The following is a 27,068-nucleotide window of genomic DNA, read 5'->3' on the forward strand; positions in this document are numbered from 1 at the left end:
AACCTCAGTGTCCATCAATGGATGAATGGATAAAGAAGATGTGATTCACACACACAATGCAATATTATTCAGCCTTAAAAAAAGAAGGAAATCCTGCCATTTGCAGCAACATGGATAAACCTGGAGGACATGGTGCAAAATGAAATAAGCCAGGCACAGGAAGACAAATGCTGCATGATCTCACTTACATGTAGCATCTAAAAAATTGTAGCATCTAAACAGTAGAATTCATAATGCCAAGGATGAGGACGGTGGTTGCTAGGAGCTAAAGATGGTGGTGAAGGGGCCAGGTGCAGTGGCTCACGCCTGTAATCCCAGCACTTTGGAAGGCCGAGGTGGGTGGATCACTTGAGGTCAGGAGTTCGAAACCAGCCTGTCCAACACGGCGAAACCCTGTCTTAAAAAAAAAAGATGGTTGGTGAAGGGGAGGTGTGACTTTCAACGGGTAACTGTAGGGAGATCTCCATGACATTGGAATAGTTCGGGATCTCAGTTGTTGTGATATAAATCCACACACATGATAAAATGACAGTATGAGCTGGTGTGGGGGCTCATGCCTGTAATCCCAGTGTAGAGTCCAGCCTTACAGGGTCCTTTGAGCCCCTCTCTGCTGGTGCAGAGAGGAGAAACTGGAAATAAAAGACACAAGACACAGAGACCGAGAGAAAAAGAGTTTGGGCCCAGGGGTCCACTGCCAGTCAAAGCGTGGAGTCCGGCAGTGGCCCCGAGTGTCCGCACACCCTGACTTTGATTGAGTACGAAGCTGGGGGCAGGGCAGGTAGGGCGCGGCATTGGCGGTCTGTGATAAGGTCAAGTACATCACGTGTCATGGGGATGGGGGCCCAGGACTTTCTAGCAGCCAAGATGAGGTAAGGAGCATAATGCGTCAGCGCTTTTCCATACTTGTCAAGCAGAACAAAGACATTAAGATATATGTTACTTTTACTGATTATCTCTTGTAAGAAAAAAGGAACCAGGTGCAGAAGCGGGACAGGAGCGTGGACTTGGAATGTGACCGCTGAAGCACAGCATCACATAGAGACAGTTAAGCCCCCGGATGTCTGCGGGCCTCCCTGACAGCCGTCAGGCCTACCGCATGAGCTTCGGGGAGCAGAGTTTTCTACTAGCTCCTCCAGGGAAGGAGACATCTTAGATGTCTCCTTCCACAGCTGGCTAAACAGCGGGTGCTTTCCCAGCGCTGGTGCTGCCACACAGCCAAGGCACCCTCCAGCAGCCCTTTCACGGGCGTGACAGAGAGCTTAGAGCATCTTGCCTTAGGGTCACTTCTTTCACCATGTCACCTTAGGTTCACACTTTGTGACCTGAGAGGCATTAGTAAAAGATTATGCTGAATCAGCGGGCATGGTGGCTCACTCCTGTAATCCAAGCACTTTGGAGGCCAAGGCGGATGGATCACCTGAGGTTGGGAGTTCAAGACCAGCCTGACCAACATGGTGAAACCCCGTCTTATAAAATAAATAAATAAATAAATAAAAAGGGAAAAAAAAGATTATGCTGAATATATATATATAAATATATATATGTATCTTAATGGTTACCTATGAATAACTAAGATCACCTATGAATAACTACTATAGTTTTATGTCTAGTTCTTTTCTTCTTCATTATTCATGTGGGAACAGGCTGGGGCTTCTGACTCCTTCCTCGGCACTTGTGGGGTCTCCCACCCACATCCCAGCACTTTGGGAGGCTGAGGTGGGTGGATCACCTAAGGTCGGGAGTTCGAGACCAGCCTGACCAACATGGAGAAACCCCATCTCTACTAAAAATACAAAATTAGCTGGGTGTGGTGGTGCATGCCTGTAATCCCAGGTACTCGGGAGACTGAGACAGGAGAATCGCTTGAACCCAGGAGGCAGAGGTTGTGGTGAGCCAAGATCGCACCATTGCACTCCAGCCTGGGTAAAAAGAGCAAAACTCTGTCTCGAAACAAAAACAAAAACAAAATGACAGTGTGACAGAACTATGCACACACTTTATACTAATGTCAGTTTCCTGGGTTTGCGATTGCATCATAATTATGTAAGATGTAGCCATTGGGGTAAACTAAGTAAAAGACAGATTTGGGGACTGGGCAGGGTGGCTCACACCTGTAATCCCAGGACTTGGGGAGGCTGAGGTGGGCAAATTGTTTGAGCCGAAGAGTTTGAGACCAGCCTGGGCAATTTGGTGAAAACTTGTCTCTGCAAAAAATACAAAAATAAGCTGGATGTGGTGGATCGTGCCTGTTGTCCCACCTACTTGGGAGGCTGAGGTAGAAGGATCACCTGAACTCAGGGACGTAGAGGCTACAGTGAGCTGTAATTATGCCACTGCACTCCAGCCTGGGTGACAGAGTGAGACTCTGTCTCAGTAATAAAAAAGGTATACCTGACCTCGCCATACTATTTTTGCAACTTCTCGTGAATCTATAATGATTATAGATATTAATAATTAAGAATTATAAACAGTATAGATTCTCAAAAATTTGCAAGAAATTGCAAAAATAATAATAATTATTATTACTATTTTATTATATATATTTTTTTTTTTTTTTTTAAATTTCTGAGACAGGGCCTCACTCTGTTGCAGTGGTGTGATCTTGGCCCACTGCAACCTCCAACTACTGGCCTCAAGTAATCCTCCTGCCTCGGCCTCCCAAGTAACTGGGACCACAGGCGTGTGGCACCACGCCTGGCTAATTTTCTGTGTTTTCGTAGAGACAGGGTTTTTTTTTTTGTTTTTTTTTTTTTTGAGACAGAGTTTTGCTCGTTACCCAGTCTGGAGTGCAATGGCGTGATCTCGGCTCACCGCAACCTCCGCCTCCTGGGTTCAGGCAATTCTCCTGCCTCAGCCTCCTGAGTAGCTGGGATTACAGGCACGTGCCACCATGCCCAGCTAATTTTTTGTATTAGTAGAGACGGGGTTTCACCATGTTGACCAGGATGGTCTTGATCTCTTGACCTCGTGATCCACCCGCCTCGGCCTCCCAAAGTGCTGGGATTACAGGCTTGAGCCACCGTGCCCGGCCGAGACAGGGTTTTAATGTGTTGCCCAGGCTGGTCTTAATTATTATTATTTGAGATAGGGTCTTCCTCTGTTGCTCAGACTGAAGTGCAGTGGTGCCATCATAGCTCACTGCAGCCTCAACCTCCCAGTTTCGAGCAATCCTCCCACCTCAGCCTCCCGAGCAGCTGGGACTACAGGTACATGTCGCCATGTCTGAGTAATTTTTAAATTTTTTGTAGTGATGGGTCTTACTATGTTGCCCAGGCCGATCTCAAACTCCTGGGCTCAAGTGATCCTCCCACCTTAGCCTCCCAAAGTGCTGGGATTACAGCTGTGAGCCACTGCACCTGGCTGATTATATTTGTAAAATGCTTATTTAAGCCATATAGGCATAGGCACCCTCCATTTGGTAGGTAGATAATATTCACATTTACTAATTAGTGTCTTGCTTTCTTAGAGAAAACTGCCAAACACAGAGCTCCTACATTTACACAGCACGGACAGGCTGTGAGGTGTTGCACAGAATTTACCTTTCCAAATAAAATAAACTTATTTCTTATTTCCCTAAATAATGTTAAAACATTCACTGAGCATTTTACCAAAATGTATTAAAATTGTCCTTGCTTTTTTGCACAAACAAAAACCCAAGGCAGAATTCAATATCCGAGTCAGCTCGGGGGTTGGGAACCTCCCAGGCAGCCAGTCCTGCTCATGGAATTAATTTCCTTTCCTTGAAGAAAACCAATATCTCCCAGCACTTTGGGAGGCCGAGGCGAGGAGAGTGGATCGCCTGAGGTCAGGAGATTGAGACCGGCCTGGCCAAAATGGTGAAACCCCATCTCTACTAAAAATACAAAAATTAGCTGGGCATGGTGGCCAAGGCTGTAATCTCAGCCTCTCGGGAGGTTGAGGCAGGAGAATTGCTTGAACCCGGGAGGCGGAGGTTGCAGTGAGCCAAGATCCCACCACTGCACTCCAGCCTGGCGACAGAAGTGAGACTTTGTCTAAAAAACAAACAAGAAAGAAAGAAAAAAGAAAACGTAGGTTTTCTGGAAGAAAACACCCTCTCCTCCCCACCAGGCCCATGGAGGCTTCGGAAAAGATTGTGCAGGCTCTCCCGAGGCCTGCAGAGCCAAGAGCAGGGTCCAGGCATCCTTGGATGAAAATTATGAGTCACATTGTTTCTGAGTTTTCAACAAAGAAATGTATCCTTGCATCCATTTTCCCCTTGGATGGGTACAGACTTTCTTGCCTCTTTTGGTAGTGAATCTGTAAAAAAGAGACATAGATAAGTCAATATTGAGACTCTGCCTCCTCGGATGGGGGAGAAAGGGAAGGGGGGCAGTTCCCTCACTGGTCTTCTGGTCTCATCACACCCCTGTTTCTCTCTGTCCCTGTCCCTTCTTCTCCTGGGCCTTGCCTCCCTCTCTGCTACCTTGATTTCCACTGGAAATTGTGCCTCCAGACCTACCTCCCCAGGTACTATTTATCATTTTCCACCCATTCCAGCCTGCACCATGACACTTAACTTTTTTTTTTTTTTTTGAGACAGTCTTGCTCTGTTGCCCAGGCTGGGGTGCAATGGGCGATCTCAGCTCACTGCAACCTCCACTTTCCAGGTTCAAGTGATTCTCCTGCCTCAGACTCCCAAGTAGCTGGGATTATAGGCACCCATCACCACGCCCCGCTAATTTTTGTATTTTTAGTAGAGACAGGGTTTTGCCATGTTGGCCAGGGTGGTCTCGAACTCCCAACTTCAGGTGATCCGCCACCCACTTTGGCCTCCCAAAGTGCTGGGATGACAGGCGTAAGCCACTGCACCAGGCCATTCTTTCATTTTATTTTATTTTTTTATTTTTTTTTTGAGACGGAGTCTTGCTCTGTTCCCAAGGTGCAGTGCAGTGGCACGATCTTGACTCACCACCACCTCCGCCTCCAGGGTTCAAGTGATTCTCCTGCCTCAGCCTCTCGAGTAGCTGGGATTTACAGGCACACACCACCACACCTGGCTACTTCTTCCATTGTAATATAACAGCTTTGTTGGGACATAGTTCACACAGCACATAGAATTGAACTCTGTGGGTCCATTTATAGGCAGCCTTTTTCCAACCAAAGGAGGATGGAAAACACAGTACTCAGTGATGCAAAACCTGCAGAAATGCAGGGAAAATTGCATGCCAAAATCCTGGAACCAGTCCCCTGTGGTTACTGGGGGATACCGTAATTCACTCTTTTTTTTTTATTTTGTTGGGGATGAAGTCTCACTGTGTTGCCCAGGTTGGAGTGCTGTGGTGCGATCATAGCTCACAGCAGCCTTGAACTCCTGGACTCAAGCAATAGTCTAACCCTCTCCACCATATACAGCTCCACCCATTTAAAGTATATAATTATAAATCAGTGGTTTTCAGTATATTCACAGATTATGCAACCATCACCACAATCAATTTTAAGATATTTTAATCACCCAGAAAAGAACCCTACACTCATCATGTTATTTAATTCTTAACCACATTTTCAAGGATTATTCATCATAGTTGATGATTCCTGCACTCCTTACCTCACTGTGAGCTTATTAAAAGTGGATGTTCCCCATCTTTAAAAATAAAAATAAAAAAATAAAAAATAAAAAAGCCGGGCGCAGTGGCTCACACCTGTAATCCCAACATTTTCGGTGGCTGAGGCAGGTAGACCACCTGAGTTCAAGAGTTCAAGACCAGCCTGCCCAACAGGGTGAAACCCCATCTCTCCTAATAATACAAAAGTCAGCTGGGCGTGGTGACGTGAGCCTGTAATCCCAGCTACTCAGGAGGCTGAGGCAGGAGAATTGCCTGAACCCAGGAGGCAGAGGTTGCAACTAGCCGAGATCACACCACTGCACTCCAGCCTGGGTGACAAGACTCCATCTCAAAAAAAAACAAGTGACTGATGGTGTAAGGATAGCCTAGAGAAAGGAGAATAGACCCAAAGTCAGGCAACCAAGTTTTATTAACCTGCGGGCCACTCCGTGACAATTAGAGGAGGCAGCCCTGAGCTTACAAAACGAGTGGTGTATATGGGGTGAGAGGGGCATTCGGGGTCTTAGGACTGAGGCAATCTATCCACTGGTAACAGGCACAGAGATAGTTCATTAACCTGTAACAGACCTACTATACACATACACCATCCTGTGACTTCTGTGGCGGCCGTCTCTTTAAAAAAAGACAGAAACCAGGATTTTTTACAGATAAGTGTCAAACAGGAATTCACAAGTATGGATAGCCAATATGTTTTCCCCGTGCTCCCTCGAGCTGCCCAATAGCTGTAATGAGGCTTTGCTTAATTGGAGGTCTGGCAGCCTTGATGTGGCGCCTAGGTAAGGGTTCAGGAGTGCAGCTGCAGAGCCATCAGAGGGGAATGGGGGTCAGTCAGCCTGCCAGGAAGGGGTTTTCTGAAACAGTACAGCTGGTCCTTGACAGATGGCAGGGATCCCTTTATTGAATTCCATAAATAGGAACAAAAAAGCAAGAGAATTTGGGAGAAGAGCAGGGACGGGCGGACCACAGGGAGGCCCATTCCTGGTGCTGTTGGCTGAGTCAACACTTCCTTGTTTAAAAAACAAAAGCAGAGGAAATTAAGTAATATTCCAGTGAACTGAACGAAGTTAATTTATAGCACAGTTGGTTGTTGCAGATAAGTTTCTGGCTCTTGGGCAAAGTTTTGTGTGCTTTCTAAGCATTGCTTATCTCTGGGTGGAGATCTGACTGGTCTCAAGACGTAAGCATGAAGTAGCCCAGCCTCGACAATGAATATTTAAAAACAGTGGTCCAGGCATGTGCCATTCCATCTTCTCAGAGTCACACTGGCACAGCCAGGGCTGGCTGGGGGCACTCAAGAGAGCTCTTTTTCTTCTTTTTTTTTTTGAGACAGAGTTTCGCTCTGTTACCCAGGCTGCAGTGCAGTGGCACGATCTCGGCTCACTGCAATCTCTGCCTCCTGGGTTCAAGTGATTCCCCTGCCTTAGCCTCCCAAGTAGCTGGGACTACAGCATGCACCACCACTCCTGGCTAATTTTTTGTATTTAGTAGAGACGGGGTTTCACCATGTTGGCCAGGATGGTCTCGATCTCCTGACCTCATGATCCACCTGCCTTGGGCTCCCAAAGTGCTGGGATTACAGGAGTAAGCCACTGCACCTGCCCAAGAGAGCTCTTCTAACTTAGGATCCCAAACCTGACAGATAATCACAATCACCTGAAGCTCATATATATAGCATATTCAGCACAATCACCTGAAACTCATATATATATAGATACCTGAAGCTCATATATATATAGCATATTCAGCACAATCACCTAAAGGTCATATGTATAGCATGGCCAACATGGCAAAATGTGGGGATCCCCCACCAGCGTAGAGGCCCCTCCGTGTCTCCGCCATGACAGGGTTTGAGCCCAGACACGTTTCCCTCCACTGGGTGCAGTCGAGTGAGGTGGCTACAGGAAGACGTGGGAAATGTTAAGCTTACAGAGAGTCACTCTCAGTTCACTGCTCTTAGAGCATGACTGAGGTAATGCCAGCTTATTGTTTTTCTGTTGAAGTCCCTGTTCTGGGCTAGTTCTATGACTCTGTTTACCTGTAGTCACAGAAGCATTGAGATCATTCACTGTATTACTAGAAAATTGCTCCCTTCCTGATTTATTGCTTGCCCACCTGTCTTAACGTCATTTTCTGTAACAATGGATAAGAGGATAAGAATCTTTTGCGACCTTTAGGTAAGCTCGCATGTTGCCCCCTCCCTTGGTTACTTTGAACCTCCTTTGGTTACCTTGTAACTTTCTGTTTTTTCCCTGATAATGATTCTGTAAGAAAACTGACGTCAGTCACTGTATGTAAAACCATATATAAGATCATGTGCACAAAGAATAAATCGCTGATCTGAGCATAGCTCATTTCAGACCTCCGGACCCATCTTCTCTATCTCCCTTTTTTTCTGCGCACTCTCTCTTCCAGGTATTAGGACCCTCTTGCTGGTCAAGAGACCCCCGGCAGACGTGCCGGTCTCACGGCCAACGACAGCGAAACTCCATCATAGAAATAAAAAAAAGGGCCAGGCGCAGTGGTGAGCACCTATAATCTCTGCTACTCAGGAGGCTGAGGCAGAATTGCTTGAACCCAGGAGGCGGAGGTTGCAGTGAGCCGAGATTGTGCCACTGCACTCCAACCTGATTGACAGATCGAGACTCCATCTCAAAAGGAAGAAAAAAAAACTCTTCTTTAACTGAAATCTGTATTCCTATTTCTTCTACCTATTGACCCAGTTCTTTACAAAAATGTCTAACTTGTCTTTGTTTCTTTCGGAAGATAAAGGAAATTGAGGAGTAGGAAGATTTGAAGTCTGCTGTTTTCATTTCAGTTCCTCTGGCTGACCCTGAGACAAGGATTCTGGTGCAAGTCATTAATTTGGGAGGTGATTTCATAAGAGCCCCGGCAGAGGAGGGGAAACTGAGGCAGGGAGCAGTGCCAACACAAGGGGAGTTTTCAAGCAGGTCATTGCGTGGGCAGCCAAGGAGTTTTGGAAGCCTGTGCAGGGCAGACCTCATAGCTGGCTCAGAGCAGGGATCAGGTACCCCCAGTTCCCTGCTGTCACTGGTTGAGGGCTGCACCCCACACTACTGGCTTGGCTTGTGGAGTTTTTTTGGTGTTTTTTTAGAGATGGAGTTTCGCTCTAGTTGCCCAGGCTGGAGTGCAGTGGCGTGAAGTTGGCTCACTGCAACCTCCGCCTCCCAGGTTCAAGTGATTTTCCTGCCTCAGCCTCCGGAGTAGCTGGGATTACAGGCATGCGCCACCATGCCCGGCTAATTTTGTATTTTTAGTAGAGATGGGGTTTCTCCATGTTGGTCAGGCTGGTCTCAAACTCCTGGCCTCAGGTGATCCACCCACCTTGGCCTCCCAAACTGCTGGGATTACAGGAGTGAGCCACTAGGCCCGGTCTACTGGCTTGTCTTATGAGCAAGCTGAGGGTTCTCTGTAACCAGAAACAAGGCCCTCAGGAAGAGACCTCGGGAAGCAGCCTTTGGTTTACAGAAGTGACTACTGAAGGAATAAGGGGAGTTGCCTGACAGTATCTGCTGAAGCCATGGTCATGTTTGCTCTGGATGTTCTCTTCTTTTTATTTATTTTTTAATTTTTTTTATTTTTGAGACAGAGTCTTGCTCTGTCACCCAGGCTGGAGAGATTCTGTCACCCAGGCTGGAGTGCAATGGCACCATCTCGGCTCACCGCAACCTCCGACTCCTGGGTTCCAGTGATTCTTCCACCCCAGCCTCCTGAGCAGCTGGGATTAGGCACCTGCCATCATGCCTGGCTAATTTTTGTGTTTTTGTAGAGATGGGGGTTTCTCGATGTAGGTCAGGCCGGTCTTGAACTCCTGAGCTCAGATGATCTGCCTGCCTCGGCCTCCCAAAGTGCTGGGATTACAGGTGTGAGCCACTGCGCCTGACCAAAGTCATTCTCTTCTTTAGGCTGAACTTTCCTTTCTTTAATTTTTTATTTATTTATTTATTTATTTATTTATTTATTTTATTTATTTTTTTTTTTGAGATGGAGTTTTGCTCTTGTTACCCCGGCTGGAGTGCAATGGCGCAATCTTGGCTCACCGCAACCTCTGCCTCCTGGGTTCAAGCAATTCTCCTGCCTGAGCCTCCCGAGTAGCTGGGACTACAGGCACGCACCACCATGCCCAGCTAATTTTTGTATTTTTAGTAGAGACGGGGTTTCACCTTGTTGACCAGGATGGTCTCAATCTCTTGACCTCGTGATCCACCCGCCTCGGCCTCCCAAAGTGCTGGGATTATAGGCGTGAGCCACCGCGCCCGGCCCTAATTATTTTTTTTTCATTTGAGATTGAGTCTCGCTCTGTCACCCAGGCTGGAGTGCAGTGGAGGAAGCCATCCTTCTACCTTCCAAAGTGCTGGGATTACAGCGGTGAGCCACCACCCTACATGGCCCACTCTAATCCAGCACATCCCCCTCTTCACTAATTAGTTCTGCAAAACCCTATTTCCAAATTAGTTCACACTCTCTCTCTTTTTTTTTTTCTGAGATGGAGTCTCACTCTGTCGCCCAGGCTGGAGTGCAATGTTGCAATCTCAGCTCACTGCAATCTCCGCCTCGTGGGTTCAAGTGATTCTCCTGCCTCAGCTTTCCAAGTAGCTGGGATTACAGGTGCACACCACCATGCCTGGCTAAGTTTTGTATTTTTTTTTTTGAGACGGAGTTTCGCTCTTGTTACCCAGGCTGGAGTGCAATGGCGCGATCTCGGCTCACCGCAACCTCCGCCTCCTGGGTTCAGGCAATTCTCCTGCCTCAGCCTCCTGAGTAGCTGGGATTACAGGCACGGGCCACCGTGCCCAGCTAATTTTTTGTATTTTTAGTAGAGACGGGGTTTCACCATGTTGCCCAGGATGGTCTCGATCTCTTGACCTCGTGATCCACCCGCCTCGGCCTCCCAAAGTGCTGGGATTATAGGCGTGAGCCACTGCGCCCGGCCTAGTTTTGTATTTTTAGTAGAGATGGAGTTTCACCATGTTGGCCAGGCTGGTCTTGAACTCCTGAGCTCAGGTAATTCACCCACCTCAGTCTCCCAAAGTGCTGGGATTACAGGCATGAGCCACTGCACCAGGCCAAAAAAATTTTTTTTTAATTAGCTTGGGCTGGGCATGGTGGTTCACACCTATAATCCTAGCACTTTGGGAGGCCAAGGCAGAATGATCGCTTGAGGTCAGGAGTTCAAGATCAACCTGGCCAACATAGCAAGACCCCATCTCTGTTTTTTAAAAAAAATAAAATAGCCAGGCCTGGAGGCAGGCATGTATGGTCACAACTACATGAAAGGCTGAGGTGGGAGGATCACTTGAGGCCAGGACGTGGAGGCTGCCATGAGCTATGATGGCACCACTGCATTCAAAAAAGAAAAAGAAAAAGACAATGGCTGAGACATAAACACTTTATGAGAAGGAAACCCACGTGGTGAATATAAAAAGCAACTTGATTTTATTAGTCATCAGAGAAATGCAAATTTAAACCACAATGTGCCACTATTCACACACTCACCAGAATGGCTATAATGGAAAACACCAAATATAAGTGGGGATGTGGTGCATGGGACGTCATACTGCTGGTGGGAGTGGAAGACTACTGGCAGGACTGACTAATGCCAAACATCTGCATGCTCTATAATCCAGCAATTCTGCTCCTAGGCACATACCCATCAGAAACGTGTTTATGGCCAGGCACAGTGGTCCACGCTGTAATCCCAGCACTTTGGGAGGCTGAGGCAGTGGATCACCTGAGGTCAGGAGTTTGAGACCAGCCTGGCCAAACCCTGTCTCTACTAAAAATACAAAAAATTAGTCAGGTGTGGTAGTGTGTGCCTGTAATCCCAGCTACTCAGGAAGCTGAGGCAGGAGAATTGCTTGAACCCGGGAGGCAGAGATTGCAGTGAGTCGAGATTGTGCCATTGCACTCCAGCCTGGGCAACAAGAGCGAAACTCCATCTCAAAAAACAAAAACATAAATGTATTCATATGTCCACCAAAAGATACACACTAGAATATTCATAGCAGCATTATTTGTAATAGCTCCAAACTGGAGACAACCCACATGTCTGTCAATAGTAGAATGGAAAATAAATTGTCATTTATTAACATAATACAATACTATACTGCAGTGAGAATGAACTACAGTTACACACAACTCACAACCTAAGGCTGAGGAAAAGAAGCCAGATATGGGCCAGGTGTAGTGGCTCACACTGCTAATCTCAGCACTTTGGGAGGCCAAGACAAAAGGATCACTTGAGTCCAGTAGTTGGAGACAAGCCTGGGCAATATAGCAAGACTCCATCTCTATGAAAAGTAAGAAAAATTAGCTGATGGGCCGAGCACAGTGGCTCACGCCTGTAATCCCAGCACTTTGGGAGGCCAAGGTGGGTGGATCACGCAGTCAGAAGATCGAGACTGTCCTGGCCAACATGGTGAAACCCCGTCTCTACTAAAAATACAAAAGTTATCTGGCGTGGTGGTGTGTGCCTGTAGTCCCAGCTACTTGGGAGGCTGAGGCAGGAGAATCGCTTGAACCCAGGAAGCAGAGGTTGCAGCAAGCTGAGATTGTGCCACTGCACTCCAGCCTAGTGATAGAGCAAGACTTCTACTCAAAAGAAAAAAAGAAAGAAAGAAAGAAAGAAAGAAAAATAGAAAAAGAAAAATTAGCTGAGCTTGGTGGTGTGCACCTGTGGTCCCAGTTACTTGGAAGGCTGAGGTGGGAAAATTGCTTGAGCCCAGGAGTTCAAAGCTCCAGCCTAGACAACATAGTGAGAACTTGTGTCAGAAAAAAAAAAAAAAAAAAGCTAGATACAAAAGAATAATGTTGTAGGATCCCACCTGTGTAAAGTATCAAACCAAACAAGCAAAACTAATTTTTTTTTTTCCCAAGACAGAGTCTTGCTCTGTTGCCCAGGCTGGAGTGCAGTGCCACAATCTCAACTCACTGCAACTTCTGCCTCCCGGGTTCAAGCAATCCTCCTACTTCAGCTTCCTGAGTAGCTGGGATTACAGGTGCCCACCACCACACCCAGCTGATTTTTGTATTTTTAGTAGAGACGGGGTTTCACCCTGTTGGCCAGGCTGGTCTCGAACATCTGACCTCAGGTGATCCGCTTGCCTCCGCCTCCCGAAATGCTGGAATTACAGGCGTGAGCCACCATGCCCAGCCCTCAAAACTAATCTTAAATATGGGAGTCAGAAGAGTGGTCACCCTTCGGGGCAATGATTTAAAGGGGTTGTGAGGGGGAGTTCTGGGGGGCTGGTATTCTCTGTTCCTTGATGTGGGTGCTGGTTCACCTTTTAACCTTTGTGGAAATTCATTGAGCTGTACTCAGCATTTGCAGAATTTAGAGATAGGATCTCACTCTGTCACCCAGGCTGGAGTGCAGTGACTGTCATAGCTCACTGCAGCCTCAACTTTCCAAGTCTTAAGGGATTCTTCAGCTGCCTGACTAGCCAGGACTACAGGTGCACACCACCATGCCTAGCTAATTTATTTGTGGGTAACCCCCCATATAGGCACCGAGGAATGAGAGCTAAGCAGAACCCTGACACAGTTAGGGCTTAAAGAATATCTCACTTTATAGTGTTACTACTCAGCTATTTCCTTTTATATAATCCTTTACATAATCGTATATTAGTTTATAGAATTAGGGCTTGAAGAATCCCTTTATATAATCCTCTATATATAATCATATAATAGTTGATAGTATGAGTGCCTAAAGGATATTTCCCTACATATATACCTATAATTATATCTTAGCTTATAATCGGAGGAATGCCTGGAGCAGACACAGTGCAGAACATGATTTAAGAGAAAAACAGTTATACCAGGACAAGAATCCATGGCCCAGGCGGCAGCGTTCAGTATCGTAAAGATACCCGCCATATGGCAGGCTTGGGGCAAGAGCCACTCCTCCTGATAAAGGAGTTGTAGGACCCTGCTCCAGTTCTTGTGGAAGGCTGCCCTCAGAACGGCAATCCACCTTGGTGACTGTAAACTTTATCAGCTCTTGCTACTATGCTGCTCGAAAAGCATCTTCCCATAGAACTCATTGGAAGCTGCCAGAAGGTGTTGACAGCTCTGTCACTGCTATGTGACTTAAAGCATCCTCCTATAAATCTTCTTAGAAGTAGTTTGCCCATAGATAGAAGTATTGCACACTGCACCCTCTTCACTGCGCACGGCCCTCCTCCAAGCCTCGGTGACCTAATGGGGGTGGGCCCCTTACTGCACATGGCCCTTGCCATCTTGGGAAAGGGCCCCTTGCTGCACACTGTCCACCTCCTGACCTAGGTGACCTAATGGGGGCGGACCCCATGTTTTATTGCTCACAACCCTATCACTATCCTTAAAGATTATTTCACTTACTGCCCTGCCCCCTAACCTATACACAATAAATACTCACGCTTCTGGACATTCGGGGCCTCGTCTGACTCCGCTTATAGGTGGCGTGGATCCCTGAGCCCAGCTGCATTTTTCCTGTACTTCTGTGTCCCATCTCTTTATTTCTCAGATCCTGCGCCTCAGCACAGCGTAAGGCACAGCCCACGACCCTGTGGGGCCCTCAGCCCAACTTTTATTTATTTATTTATTTATTTATTTATTTATTTATTTTGGTAGAGATGGGGGTCTCGCTGTGTTACCCAGGCTGGTCAAACTCCTGGCTTCAAGCGATCCTCCTGCCTCAGACTCCCAAAGTGCTGGGATTACAGGTGCGAGCCACTGTGCCTGGCCCATGTACTTTTCTATATGTATATTATATTTCAATAAATTAGTAAAGAGGAATGAAATGATATGGTGAATAAACAAAACAAATAATTCTGCAGTTAAGGAAACGTTATATGGGAATCGCTTCTCTCCCTCCTTCCTTGAGATGAGAATGTTTCTCGGCCCATGTATAAAATCTGAATTTTAGGGCTTTGTTCCCACCTCACATGCCAGCTTTTAAAGGGAGGTGTCTGGGGTTCCTCATTAGCAATCAAAACTTAATTACTATGATGCAGAGTACTTACTTTATTACCAGCCCATAGGCATTTCTGAAGTGCACTTTTTTGAGACTTCATTTTGCTAACAAAAAAGAAAAAAAAAGAGAATGTTTCTCTCTCTTTCTCACTGTCCTGGGAACCTCCATTTCGCTCCTTTTTTTTTTTTTTTTTTTTTTGGTCAGAATGTCTCTCATTTCAAGGGAAAGTGCTGGCTGGGGCTATAGCATGTCAGTGGCCAGCCGTTTTCCATACTTCCACCTTCCCTGCCTTTGGCAATGGAGTCCATCCTCTGAAAATTCTCTCCTGCAATGAGAAACCCCCTCATTTTGGGCCCCCACCACCAAGCAAGGTCCATTACCTCCTTCCAAACCCCAACTTGGCAGGGTCCCAGAAACAAAGTCCCTGACCCTTAGCCAGGATCTTTGGCTCAGCCTCCATTCCAGACTCCTGGCTCGCCCTCCAGAGCTTGCTAGAGCCGCTCCAGTCCCTGGGACCTCGGGTACCCCTGGGACCCTAAGTCAAGGCCTTCTCTTGGCTCATATATGGACATTTACAAACAGCCTATTCCCAAATAAGGTCACATTTCTGAGGTTCTGGGTGGACAATGAATTCTGGGGATATGTCATTCAGTCCAGTACAGATGTACTGCAGAAATAATCTCCCACCCTGAAGACTGCCTTTCTACTGTCTCACAGGTGTCTGTCCTCCCTCCCTCCCTCCTTCCTTCTTTCTTTTCTTTTCCTTCCTTCCTGCCTTCCTGCCTTCTTGCCTTCCTGCCTCCCCCTTCCTCTTTCTCTCTCTCTCTCCTTTCTTTTTTAAGACGGAGTTTCCCTCTGTCACCAGGCTGGAGTGCAGTGGCACGATCTCAGCTCACTGCAACCTCTGCCTCCCGAGTTCAAGTGATTCTCCTGCATCAGCCTCCCAAGTAGCTGGGACTACAGGCACGCACCACCACGCCTGGCTAATTTTTGTATTTTTATTAGAGACGGGCTTTCACTTTGTTGACCAGGATGGTCTCTATCTCCTGACCTTGTGATCCACCCACCTTGGCCTCCCAAAGTGCTGGGATTACAGGAATGAGCCACTGTGCCCGGCCCTCTTTTCTTTTTTCTCTTTCTTTTCTTTGCAGTGGTGTGATCATAGCTCCCTGCAACCTCAAACTCACACTATTACCCATCTAAACTTTCTTGCTAATAAAGTATATAGGGTTCCCCCTCCAAAACACAGCTCTCCACTCCAACAGTGGAGTCCAGCTCTGCCCCGGGCCCGAGCCATGACCCCAGCACGGGCAGTACTAATAGACAGCCTGCCCCCACCCACTTCTAAGGGTGAAATCCTCTCTTTCCTAGTGTAGCAGGAGCAGCCTCGAGAAACCGAGCTCTCGAACACCGAATGGGGGAGGAAAGGGGTTTATTACAGCCGGGAGCCGGGAGATGATTTATCTAAAACCCAGCTAGTCTAATAAAGGAAGTTTCTGCCTTTATATAGGTTTACATTCCAGATATTACACTTGGAAGAATCTTAGGTTTACAGCCTTAGAAATCATGAGCGAAAGGGTTTTGGATTTACAGCTTTAGGAATCACATGTGACAAGGTTTCAGGTTTACAGTTTTAGAAATCACATATGAAAGGGTTTCTGGGCTGAGTGCGGTGGCTCACGCCTGTAATCCCGGCACTTTGGGAGGCCAAGGCAGGCGGATCACAAGGTGAAGAGATCGAGACCATCCTGGCCAACATGTTGAAACCCCATCTCTACTAAAAAATACAAAAAGTAGCTGGGCGTGGTGGCTCTTGCCTGTAGTCCTAGCTACTCAGGAGGCTGAGGCAAGAGAATTGCTTGAACCCAGGAGGTGGAGATTGTGGTGAGATGAGATTGTGCCACTGCACTCCAGCCTGGCGCCTGGCAACAGAGCAAGACTCTGTCTCAAAAAAAAAAAAAAAAAAAAAGAAAGGATTTTTGGTTTATAGCTTTAGAAATCACATATGAAAGGGTTTCAGGTTTACAGTTTTAGGAATCACATGTGAAAAGGTTTCAGTCTCTATATGGAGGAGTGGGGTGGGGGTTTGATCTTTTAAGTAAAAACAGTGTCTTCCAGAAACTTTTCCCAGTACCAAGCATGTTATTACAGGAAAGTGGATCAGGAGGTATCAGTTGGCCTGCTTTTCCTTCTATTGAAATGTAGTGTGGAAGTCGAGGCGGGGGGTGATCCCAGATGCCTGGGTCTCCTTCCTCACCACCCCACCTTTGAGACCCTCACCACTCTATAATATCAGTGAGAGGTCTCACCTTCTCACTTTCCAGATCCTCTGAAGAAACCGATTGATAATGTTTCACATAATATACTTGTGATGTCATTTTTTGGCTAACCACAGTAGTGATGAATCCCCCAATCATCTGAAGGAACAGCGGGAGTAACAAACGCCTATCATTATTATAACACTTATGATGAGAGTGTAAGGATGAGAACCAACCTCCAAATAAGGACTCAGGGTTAAATCCGTGCCATGTCTGCACAGGCACGTGTGCCAGTTTGGTCATGTCTCGCACAATATCCTTCACTGCTCCATTATACAATCGCTGCCCTATGCAGCTAAGCTTTCCAACTGGAACAGTGAAGTCTGTTCCTTTTCTGGTCAAACAGTATTGTTTAATAACTGAAACCTTTAAAACACAGAAACTGTTGGTTTGAACCCTCTGACCTGAGGTTAGGTCAGGGACATAGTCAGAGGGTAATAGCTCATGGGCCTCCCATGGCCACCTGTCACTTATAGTTGTTGTAAGGCCGGTTGCCTTGCCGGGAGCTCAGACGTGCCCTCTCCCCCTCCAGGCATTAGGACATGCCCCCCCCCCCCCCACCTAGAAAGCAAAGCACGTCATCATCCCACGCCCACTTCTGCACTTGGCACTAGGCTCTGCACTCGGCACCTAGCCAGCCGTTGAAGAATCCCGCCAAAATTCAAAAGCCCCACCAGAACCTGCCCAATCCCGTCCAGGTCCCACTCCCTCTAGGCAGCCTGCTCACCGGAAATCCCGCCTACCTGCCAATAGCAGCTTGCCACGTCCACGTCCTGCTCTCCCACAACCAATCAAACACCTCCACTCCCTATAAAAAATCCCACGTTTAACCCTTACAAGTGGTGCCAAAACCTAGGAGGAGTTGTAAGACTTCTCCTGGGGGAAACTAACTCCTCCCCTCAAAGCTGGACCAGGGAGCCGTTCCATCACAAAGTAAAGCCGTTCCACCATAAGGTAAGACTTCTGTTGCCCACAACCCCTCCTGCTGTTTGCCTCATGGACTCCCTGCTCGTAAACGCTGCAGCGTCAGGGACTCCTTCTCGTCTCCCTCCGTGGGTCTGGGACCCCGGCTTCCCACCGAGGGCCCAGGGCCCTGGCCTCGTCTCGAGGACCTGAGCGTAGAGGAAACATCGCTACACTCTTGTCTTCTCCCTGTGAGGGGTTGCTCAGGGTCAGGATTTTGAGGGAGACGTCTCAACTTTCCTGAACCCTCTCGCTCGCCGTGGGTCCAGGACCCTGGCCTCATCTTGTTTCTTGCCATGGGTCCAGGACCCCGGCCTCATCAGGGTCAGAATTCCAAGGGAGATGTCCCCGCCTTCCTGAACCCTCTCGTATTCTCTGGTGTTCGATGGTGCGGCCCAGAACGCTAAGTCGCCCTTCTAATCATCTCCGCGGCAGCGGCCAAGGCTTAGGTAGTCAGAAGCCAATTAAATTTCTTCATTTCAATAACTGGCCTCCATTGCCTCTCATTTAAACCTTACAGTTGTCCCTCCACATACATAGCAAGAAGTGACATTGAGGGAATGGGCCACATTTTCAGCAAGTTGGAGGAACAAGTTCTTTGTCTTTTTTTTTTTGGAAGCTCCAGTATTGGTTCATTTAATATATTATAAAAGCGCTGGTACACTGGCCGGGCTGAGCATCTCTGGATTTTTCCCTGAATCTGGATACTGACTCGGGGGTAAGCCCTTCATTCATTTCTAGCATTATACTTTTCCCTTTTTCCCACTTAGGGTCTTGGGGGTTTGTGATTATTAATTTCACCAGGTTAGTGTCCTGAGACACAGGGGACATTACCCCATGGAATGGTGTCCCTCCCTTTTACAAGGCAAACAGGATCATTTTTATCACTTTTAAGTGACCCAGGTGACACATGACTAATAGGGGGAGTCATAGCCCCAATAGGTTTTCTGGCAGAAGTATTTATGCTCTTTTGCATAACTTTGTTCCCATCCGAGGGAGCCACAGCCCCCCCTACTGAGATGATAGGCATTGATGGCTGCACAGGCATCCAACCTTAGTGTAACCTGTTTTGAGCTGCTGCTTTTCCCTTGTTCTGGCTCTCAATTTAGTAGGGCCGTTCCATCGCCCTGTCAGGAGTCTAATTTCTTTTTTTATATATAATTTAATTTATTATTTAAAGATGGGGTTTCACCATATTGGTCAGGCTGGTCTCGAACTCCTGACCTCAGGTGATCCACCCGCCTGAGCCTCCCAAAGTGCTGGAATTACAGGCGTGAGCCACTGCGCCCAGCTCAGGAGTCTAATTTCAAAAGTTGTATGTGTAGGGGGCTCTGATGGGTCGTAGCAGACATTGGGCTGTCTATCCCCCAGATTACACACCTTATACTGAGTGCCATTATATAAACAGGTTCCCTTCTGTGTTCCTGGACATTTATAATAACTGTAGGACAAAAGAATGGCAGTAACTTTATGCCCTACCTTAATAACCTGGTGTACACACTGAGGGCATTCTTCAGAATTGGTTAATGTTCCTCATGTGCAAGTCCAAATATTAAGAAGAACAAGTCTCATGATGAATTTCCTCATGCTTTGGCCGTGCGTGGAGCAGCCAGTTTCCGGGATGTGGCTGGAGCAGGGCTTGTTGTCCCTTCTAAGGTGATTCTGCAGTCCTTGCCTTCGTATAGCTTCCCAAGTCTCAGCTGCTGCTGGTTTTTACACAGCTGTGGTGGATCCAGGCTGGGAGTCCCTCCACCTTCACAGCTGTGGGAGTGGTCAGGATCAGGTCTGAGGTCCTTTCCACCGTGGCTTTAGAGGGGCTGTACTCCAGTCCTTTATCCACACATGACCACCTAGTGAGAAAGGGTGAACTGGGGAGAATAAGCTTACAGGACACTTGTCATTTATCCTGGTTGAAGTATCCTGAGCGATTCTCTCTAGAGCTGGTAACTAGCATCCTAACTCAATCTCTCCCCACTCCTGATCTTGGGAGTGCCTGGAGTAGGGGAGGGGGGCCTATGATATAAGACTTTATAGGGGAATATTCTATCTTCCTAAAGGGAGTGCAACTAAATTTGAATAACCCTAAGGGAGGTGCCTGCACCCACTTTGATCCTGTTTCCTGATACACTTCCCCTAAGCTATTTTTGATGCTCTGGTTTATTCTTTTCACATTTTCCAAACTATGAGGGCAATAGGCAGCATGCAGTTTCCAAAGTAATACTCCAAGGCCGTTGCTGTCTTCTGGGCCTAGTTCGCCGAAAATGCTGATCCGTTGTTTGATCCGATGCGCAGTGGCAGTCCAAAGCTAAGACTGAGATCTTGAAGCAGCGCATGGGTTATTTTATGGTCTTCCTGGCACCAGGGGTACCAGGGCCAGGTTTAGGGTGTTGCACAGACCCCAATGGTGATGCGGAGATTTTCATTTTAGCAGGCTCAGGTTTTTGGCAGGCCTAGCATCTGTTAACCAACGATGTCCTTTGGTATTCATTAGGGTCACTACTGTGTGGGGTGCTTTGAAATTTAAATTCTTCCCAGAATTGAGGCTTGAATCTTTAATTGCCGTTCCTCTTCTTCCTCCTCTTTTTTTTCCTGACACATACAGCATGAGAGGCTTTGTTAAATCGGGTAGCCCCACAGCCAGGGCTGACAAAAATTTCGCTTTTAGTTTCTGCCCCATTCAAAGGGTTTCTTGTCTTTTCCCCTCCCCATTTTGTCACTTTCTATAAGAGTTTGGCTAGTACTGCAAAATTTGGAAATCCAAAATTTACAAAACCCATGGCTCCCGGGAGCAATCCCACCTGCCTGAGTCTCGGGTTCTGGCAGGTTGCAAACGCTTGCTTCCTCTCTGCTTCTAGGCTGCGTTCCCCCTTCCAGATGGTGAGCCTCAGATATTGCATTTGCTTTTTTTTTTTTTTTTTTTTTTTGGCACATCTGGGCTTTCTTTTAGACACTTTATACCCACAGTCCTCTAAGTGCTGAAGTAAGGCATCTGTTCCTTTTGCACACCCGACTACCGTGGGGTGTTTCAACAGAAGGTTATCAGCATATGGGGGCAGCATGCAATCAAGAAACTTCTAGGGGGTGGTCATGGGCCAGCGCCTCCCCAAGCATGCTGAGAGAGCCTCTGAGCCACTAGGAAGCCAGGTCCAGGTGCACTGGGTGGTCACACCTGCCTCTGGATTTCTCCCATTAAAATGCAAATAGTTTTTGACTCTCCGAGGCCAGTCTAATGCTAAAGAAGTATTCTTTAAGTCCAACCAAGTGAATCAACTATCCTCCACTGGCAATAATCCCAACTGCAAGCACAAGTCGGGTGCAAGTGGGTGCAAAGTCACGCACACCCTGCACTGACCTGGGCGGAAATATCAGTCTATAGTTCCTGGTTAGGGAAGGTCTTTACCCTCCTTCCAGAGGGATGATGAGAACCTGGATAACCCCTGCTGAGGCAGTTTTAGCTGCAGGGTGTTTTTCTTATTAAATGAGATGGCAGTAGCCCTTAATTTGCACAACAAGTTTTGCCTGAGAAGGGGGGTAGGGGCAGTCCATTAAGGTCTTTTCTTTTAATGTCTTAATAGCTTTAATGGTATTGGTTTTGTTTCCTTTGATGTGGGGTTGCAGGGCTGTTGTCCGGACCATGGGCTCTTTGGGGGCATTTGAGTCCGGCCCCCCCTTTAGTCCAGTGGCCCTTTCATTAGATTGAACAGAGCTCCTTCACTTTTGTTTAAAGCCTCGTGCTCAGGGTCTCCCTGTTTTCCCGTTAGCTGGGGGCACAGGTCCTTCCGATGTTCTCCCTTGTTGACAGAACACACACCGATCTGTTGCAGGCACGGGCGGGTAGACTGTGGGGCTTTCCAGGAACCCCCCTTTGCCCACACTCTCGGGGGCGCTTCTCCTAGCAGCAGCTATTAAGTCGGCATTTCCTCAAGCCTGACGCTCATTTTCTCTACGACTTTCTCCATGGCTCACTGCTTCTTGGTTTACAAACACCTGGTTAGTTATTTCCAGGCTCTGTGAAGCATGCATGCCCACAAATCCTGCCTGTTTCTGCAATTCTCATCTAATGTCTTCTGCCCACTGACTGACTAATATCACATTTACTATGCATTGGTCTTCAGGGCTTTTAGGATCAAAAGAAGTATACATGCGAAACGCGTCACCCAGCCTCTCGTTCCTGTTAAGAAGATACATACGCAGCTGATAGTAATCAGCAGGAGTGGGGTTATGAGTCTGAATAGTCGTTTGCAGTAGGTGAGCGAGAGCTGGTGGCTGCTTGGTATCAAAAACTCTACTGCCACTGGAGCTGCCAGAACCTTGGGAGTCCACATCTCTTTGTGTGTGTTGGTCGGGGGGGGATGGTGGTTTCCAGCAGTCTGTCCCTCAGCCACTAAAATAGATGCTGTCTGCCCTCTCAACCATGTCGAAGGGTTCAAAACTAACTGCAACCATGAATCTATGTACGGAAATTGATCAAGGTGTTCTAGCTCACTGCACATAACCTCGTGACTTACTTTGGAGACAAGAGACCTGTCTAGGGTCCCCTCTGGGGGCCACCCTACCCCAAATGCTGGTCAATCTACCTCACATGAAGTCCTTAATTTCTCTGGTGTCATAGCTACTCTATAATCCCCACTAAATACTTTCATGAACTTTTTCAACATGGTCTCTAAAGGAGTGGGCTTACTATGAGAGTGACCCATGCTAACACTCCAAAGAAACAATTCCCACAGTTAACAGAGTGCTACTTCACCCACAGTGGTCCCCACCCAGCGAGACGCTGTACTCTCCGATTTACATTCACTTCAATCCTTTTACAACGCCTAGATGGCAAAGACTTCTCCACTCAGCCTTATGTGGCTATCTCTAATTCCAACTAGCCCTACAAATTGCTCAACGCATGAGGCCCCTCCTTCTAATGGGCCTGATACTCCCACCTTTTGTGACTAAGGAGCCCAGTTGGACCCCTCTACACACACACACACACACACACACACACACACACACACACCCGCTCTTCTCCCTCCACCCAAATCGAAACCATAAGCAAAAGCTTCCAAGGTTAGTTACAGAGAGAGAGAGAGAGAGCACCAAGTTCAAAAGTGCCGAATCTGGCACCTGTGGGTGATCAGGTCACCCTTCCACTCAGAGAGGGTAGGCTATCTTCCCCGGGATCAATCCTACCATATTCAGTTGTCGGGACGTTCCAAGTACCCGTTCCTTCTCGGCGTTCAGCCACTGGGTGGATTCACACTGCGGGGGCCTTTCTGCTCTGCTACTGGGGTGAGGCTTTTCACTGGGCAAATACCTGCCCAGAAGCCCTCTTAAGAATCAAGTCACCCCAGCGGGCAGGAACCCCCTGCAGGGATGCTCCAAAGGGCTAGGCAAACTGCCTGAGAGGCTCCTTTCCCGCCATCTGCCAACCGAAACTCGCTTCCCGGCCAATGCACCAAATGTAGCAGGAGCGGCGGAGAGAAACCAAGCTCTCGAATACTGAATGGGGGAGGAAAGAGGTTTATTACCTCTGGGAGCTGGGCAATGATTTGTCTAAAACCCAGCTGTGTAACAAAGGAAGGTTCTGCATTTATAGAGGCTTACACTCTAGATATTACACATGGAAGAATCTTAGGTTTAGAGCCTTAGAAATCACGGGTGAAAGGGTTTTGGATTTACAGCTTTAGGAATCACATGTAGCAAGGTTTCAGGTTTACAGTTTTAGAAATCACATATGAAAGGGTTTCTGGTTTACCGCTTTAGAAATCACATATGAAAGGGTTTCTGGTTTACCGCTTTAGAAATCACATATGAAAGGGTTTCTGGTTTACAGCTTTAGAAATCACACGAAAGGGTTTCGGGTTTACAGTTTTAGGAATCACATGTAAAAAGGTTTCTGTCTCTGGACCGAGAACTGATGTGGGGGTTTGATCTCGTTTTAAGTAAAAACAGTGTCTTCCGGAAAGTTTCCCCAATACCAAGCATGTTATTACAGGAAGGTGGATCAGGAGGCGCCAGTGGGCCTGCTTTTCCTTCTATTGAAATGTAGTGTGGAAGTCGAGGAGGAGGTGATCCCAGATATCTGGGTCTCCTTCCTCACCAGGACTAGCAGGCTTCTTCAGAATATGACTTCCCAATTGTGCCCTCCTAGCCTGCCCCCTCTATGAAGCAGCTAAAGGCCCTCTCAATGAGCCCCTGAATCCTTCACGCAACATAATCCCTAGCTCCCACAAACTTAAAGCTGCCCCCGTCACTGCTCCTGCTCTGTCTTTGCATGATATCTCTCAGCCCTTCATTCTGCACACAGCCGAAAACCATGGAATAGCCCTTGGAGTCCTTGACCAACAAAAAGGACATCCGCCTTCCTTCACTCCCATAGCTTACCTATCTAAACAACTAATCAACACCATCCAAAGGTGGCCCACCTGTCTGAGAGCCCAGCAGCAGCTGCCACCCTAGCCTCAGAAAGCGAACAACTAACATTCCGTCAAGACACCACAGTCCACAGCCCACACAATCTACAAGATCTCCCCTCCGGAGCACTGAGCACACTTTCTCCTTCTCAGATCCAACTACTCCATGCCCTCTTGAAAACCCTGAGTTCGGCCTCTCCAGAAGTGCTCCCCTCAATCCTGCATCTCTGCTTCCAGTATCTTCCTCCTCTCCCACCCACTCCTGCCCTGAAATCCTCCATCACCTACAGCCTCGTTTCCCTAATATCTCCCTGAACCTCTCACCGATCCTGATGACCAGTTATTTATAGACGGCTCCTGTTCCAAGTCGGCTAACTCCCATAAAAACACCAGGTACGACCCCCAGGGACCTCCTCCCAGAAGGCAGAACTTACAGCTCTCACCAGGGCCCTAACCCTCTCCAAAGGCAAACGAGTCAACATTTTTACTGACTCCAAATAGGCCTATCACATTCTCCATTCACACACCGCCATCTGGCAAGAGAGAGGATTTCTTACTGCCAAAGGAACCCCCATTACTAATGTCCCCCTTAATTGCCAACTCCTCCAAGCTGCACACCTCCCGGCTACGGCAGGAGTTATATACTGTGAAGGACACAAAACAGGGTCAGATAAGGTCTCAAGAGGAAACAGAAAGGCTGACAAGGCCCCAAAAAAGCCTCCCTTTCTTCTGCCTCTGCCCCCCTTCTCCTCATCGCTCCCACAATCCAACCCCAACATTCCCCCACTGAAAAAGCGTCACTGCTACAACACGGGGCCTCCTTCCAGCGGAACTGGATAGTCAGAGATCAAAAACTCATCCTCCCCCAAGCACAAACCAAAGAAATTCCGACATCTCTTCACCAGTCCTTCCATATCGGTGCGTGCTCCCGTACCTACTCCTCGGCCTTATTTCTCTTCCCCCATCTATTCACCTTACTAAAAGACATAACCTCCAACTGTCATACATGCTCTGTCACTTCCTCCCAGGGGCCCTCCACTCTCCTCCTATCCCTACACATCAGCTAAGATGAACACTCCCAGGGGAAGACTGGCAAATAGACTTTACCCATATGCCTCTGTTAAAAGGACTGTTTCTTCTTACTCTTATAGACACCTTCTCCGGGTGGGTAGAAGCATTTCCACCTCCTCAGAAACAGCTGCAGCAGTCTCCCCAACCCTTTTAACAGAAATCATTCCTAGATTTGGTCTTCTGCGCTCCATACCATCAGACATCGGCCCTCACTTCATCTCCCAAATCACCCGACAGGTCTCAGTCCCTCGGCGTCCAGCGGTGCCTCCATACCCCATACCAGCCCCAGTCACCAGGAAAAGGTGAGAGGGCAAATGGGATCGTTAAAACTCAGTTAACCACACTCGCTCTAGAAGTCCAGACACCCTGGAACTCTTCTGCCCACAGCCCTAGCCTGCATCAGAGCCAGCCTGAAAGCACCCTCCTTCCTCAGCCCATTTGAGTTAATGGATAGACGCCCTTTCCTCTTACAAAACAGACCCCTTCCAACTCTCAGCTAGGAGAATACCTCCTGATGCTTTCCCTCATCCGCCATCTCCTCCCTGAACAAGGGGACCAGGCCTCCCAAAGTCCCAGGAAGGCCCCACCAACCAGACCCTCCTACCAGGAGAACGTGTCTTCCTAAGAATTCTTTGTTTGTTTGTTTGTTTGAGGCAGAGTTTTGCTCGTTACCCAGGCTGGAGTGCAATGGCGCGATCTTGGCTCACCGCAACCTCCGCCTCCTGGGTTCAGGCAATTCTCCTGCCTCGGCCTCCTGAGTAGCTGGGATTACAGGCACGCGCCACGATGCCCAGCTAATTTTTTGTATTTTTAGTAGAGACGGGGTTTCACCATGTCGACCAGGATGGTCTCGATCTCTTGACCTCGTGATCCACCCGCCTCGGCCTCCCAAAGTGCTGGGATTACAGGCGTGAGCCACCGCACCCGGCCCTAAGAACTCTTAACCCAGCAAGCCTTAAGCCAACGCAGGAGGTCCCTTTCAAGTGCTGCTCACGTCCCCACTGCAGCTAAACTCTCAGGACATGTCTCTTGGTGCCATCTTTCCAGATTAAAAAGAGCTCCTGAAGCGCCCGCTAACCCACCCACGACCATCCTCTGCTGCTTCTCTAGTTCCCTTCTGTGTCCCTCCTCTTAAAAGCCATAAGTACAGGCCAGGCGTGGTGGCTCATGCCTGTAACCCCAGCACTTTGGGAGGCTGAGGCCAAGTGGTCAAGAGACCATCCTGGTCAACATGGTGAAACCTTGTCTCTACTAAAAATACGAAAACTAGCTGGGCATGGTGGTGTGCATCTGTAGTCCCAGCTACTCAGGAGGCTGAGGCAGGAAAATTGCTTGAACCCAGGAGGCGGAGGTTGTGGTGAGCCGAGATCTCACCATTGCATTCCAGCCTGGATACCAAGAGTGAAACTCTGTCTCAAAAAAAAAAAAAAAAAAAAAAGCCATAAGTACTCCCCGAGTCCCTAAAGAAACCTAAATGCCTGCCCCTGCCTATGCTGCCGCTTTACCCCTTTCTCTGCTCTGTCTGTGAAGACATCCGGTTTTACCCCCACACTCCCACTCTTGACTCTCTTTTGGAGTGGATAAATGACCTACTTTTCTAAGGCACTCTGTGCGACTTCTCCCAGATGAAACACAGCTGTTTACCTTTCTGCTCACTCTGTTTATCTATCTCTGCAGCTCCTGTGACTGCCCTGCAGCCCCGCAGCCCTCCCCCTTCCTATCATCCCTAACTACCTCTACAAAACCCTGAGCTTAACCC

The 27,068-nt window shown here is 47.9% G+C and overlaps 1 long non-coding RNA gene across 2 annotated transcripts; it reads right to left on the bottom strand.

Moving 5' to 3' along the window:
• On the bottom strand, positions 1 to 26,966 carry LOC105715033 (uncharacterized). Of its 2 annotated transcripts, none has more exons than XR_001106947.3 (3): positions 26,903 to 26,966; positions 4,087 to 4,278; positions 1 to 393 (listed from the first exon to the last, which is right to left on the bottom strand). It is a non-coding gene; the product is annotated as an uncharacterized LOC105715033 (long non-coding RNA). The 2 variants fall into 2 exon arrangements; XR_010342430.1 differs by having other exon boundaries at positions 1 to 397.
• Positions 26,967 to 27,068: the final 102 nt, after the last annotated feature.

This window comes from Aotus nancymaae, unplaced genomic scaffold (assembly GCF_030222135.1).
Source record: "Aotus nancymaae isolate 86718 unplaced genomic scaffold, 86718_ANA_hifiasm-v0.15.2.pri h1tg000012l, whole genome shotgun sequence".
NCBI classification, from domain to species: Eukaryota; Metazoa; Chordata; class Mammalia; order Primates; family Aotidae; genus Aotus; species Aotus nancymaae.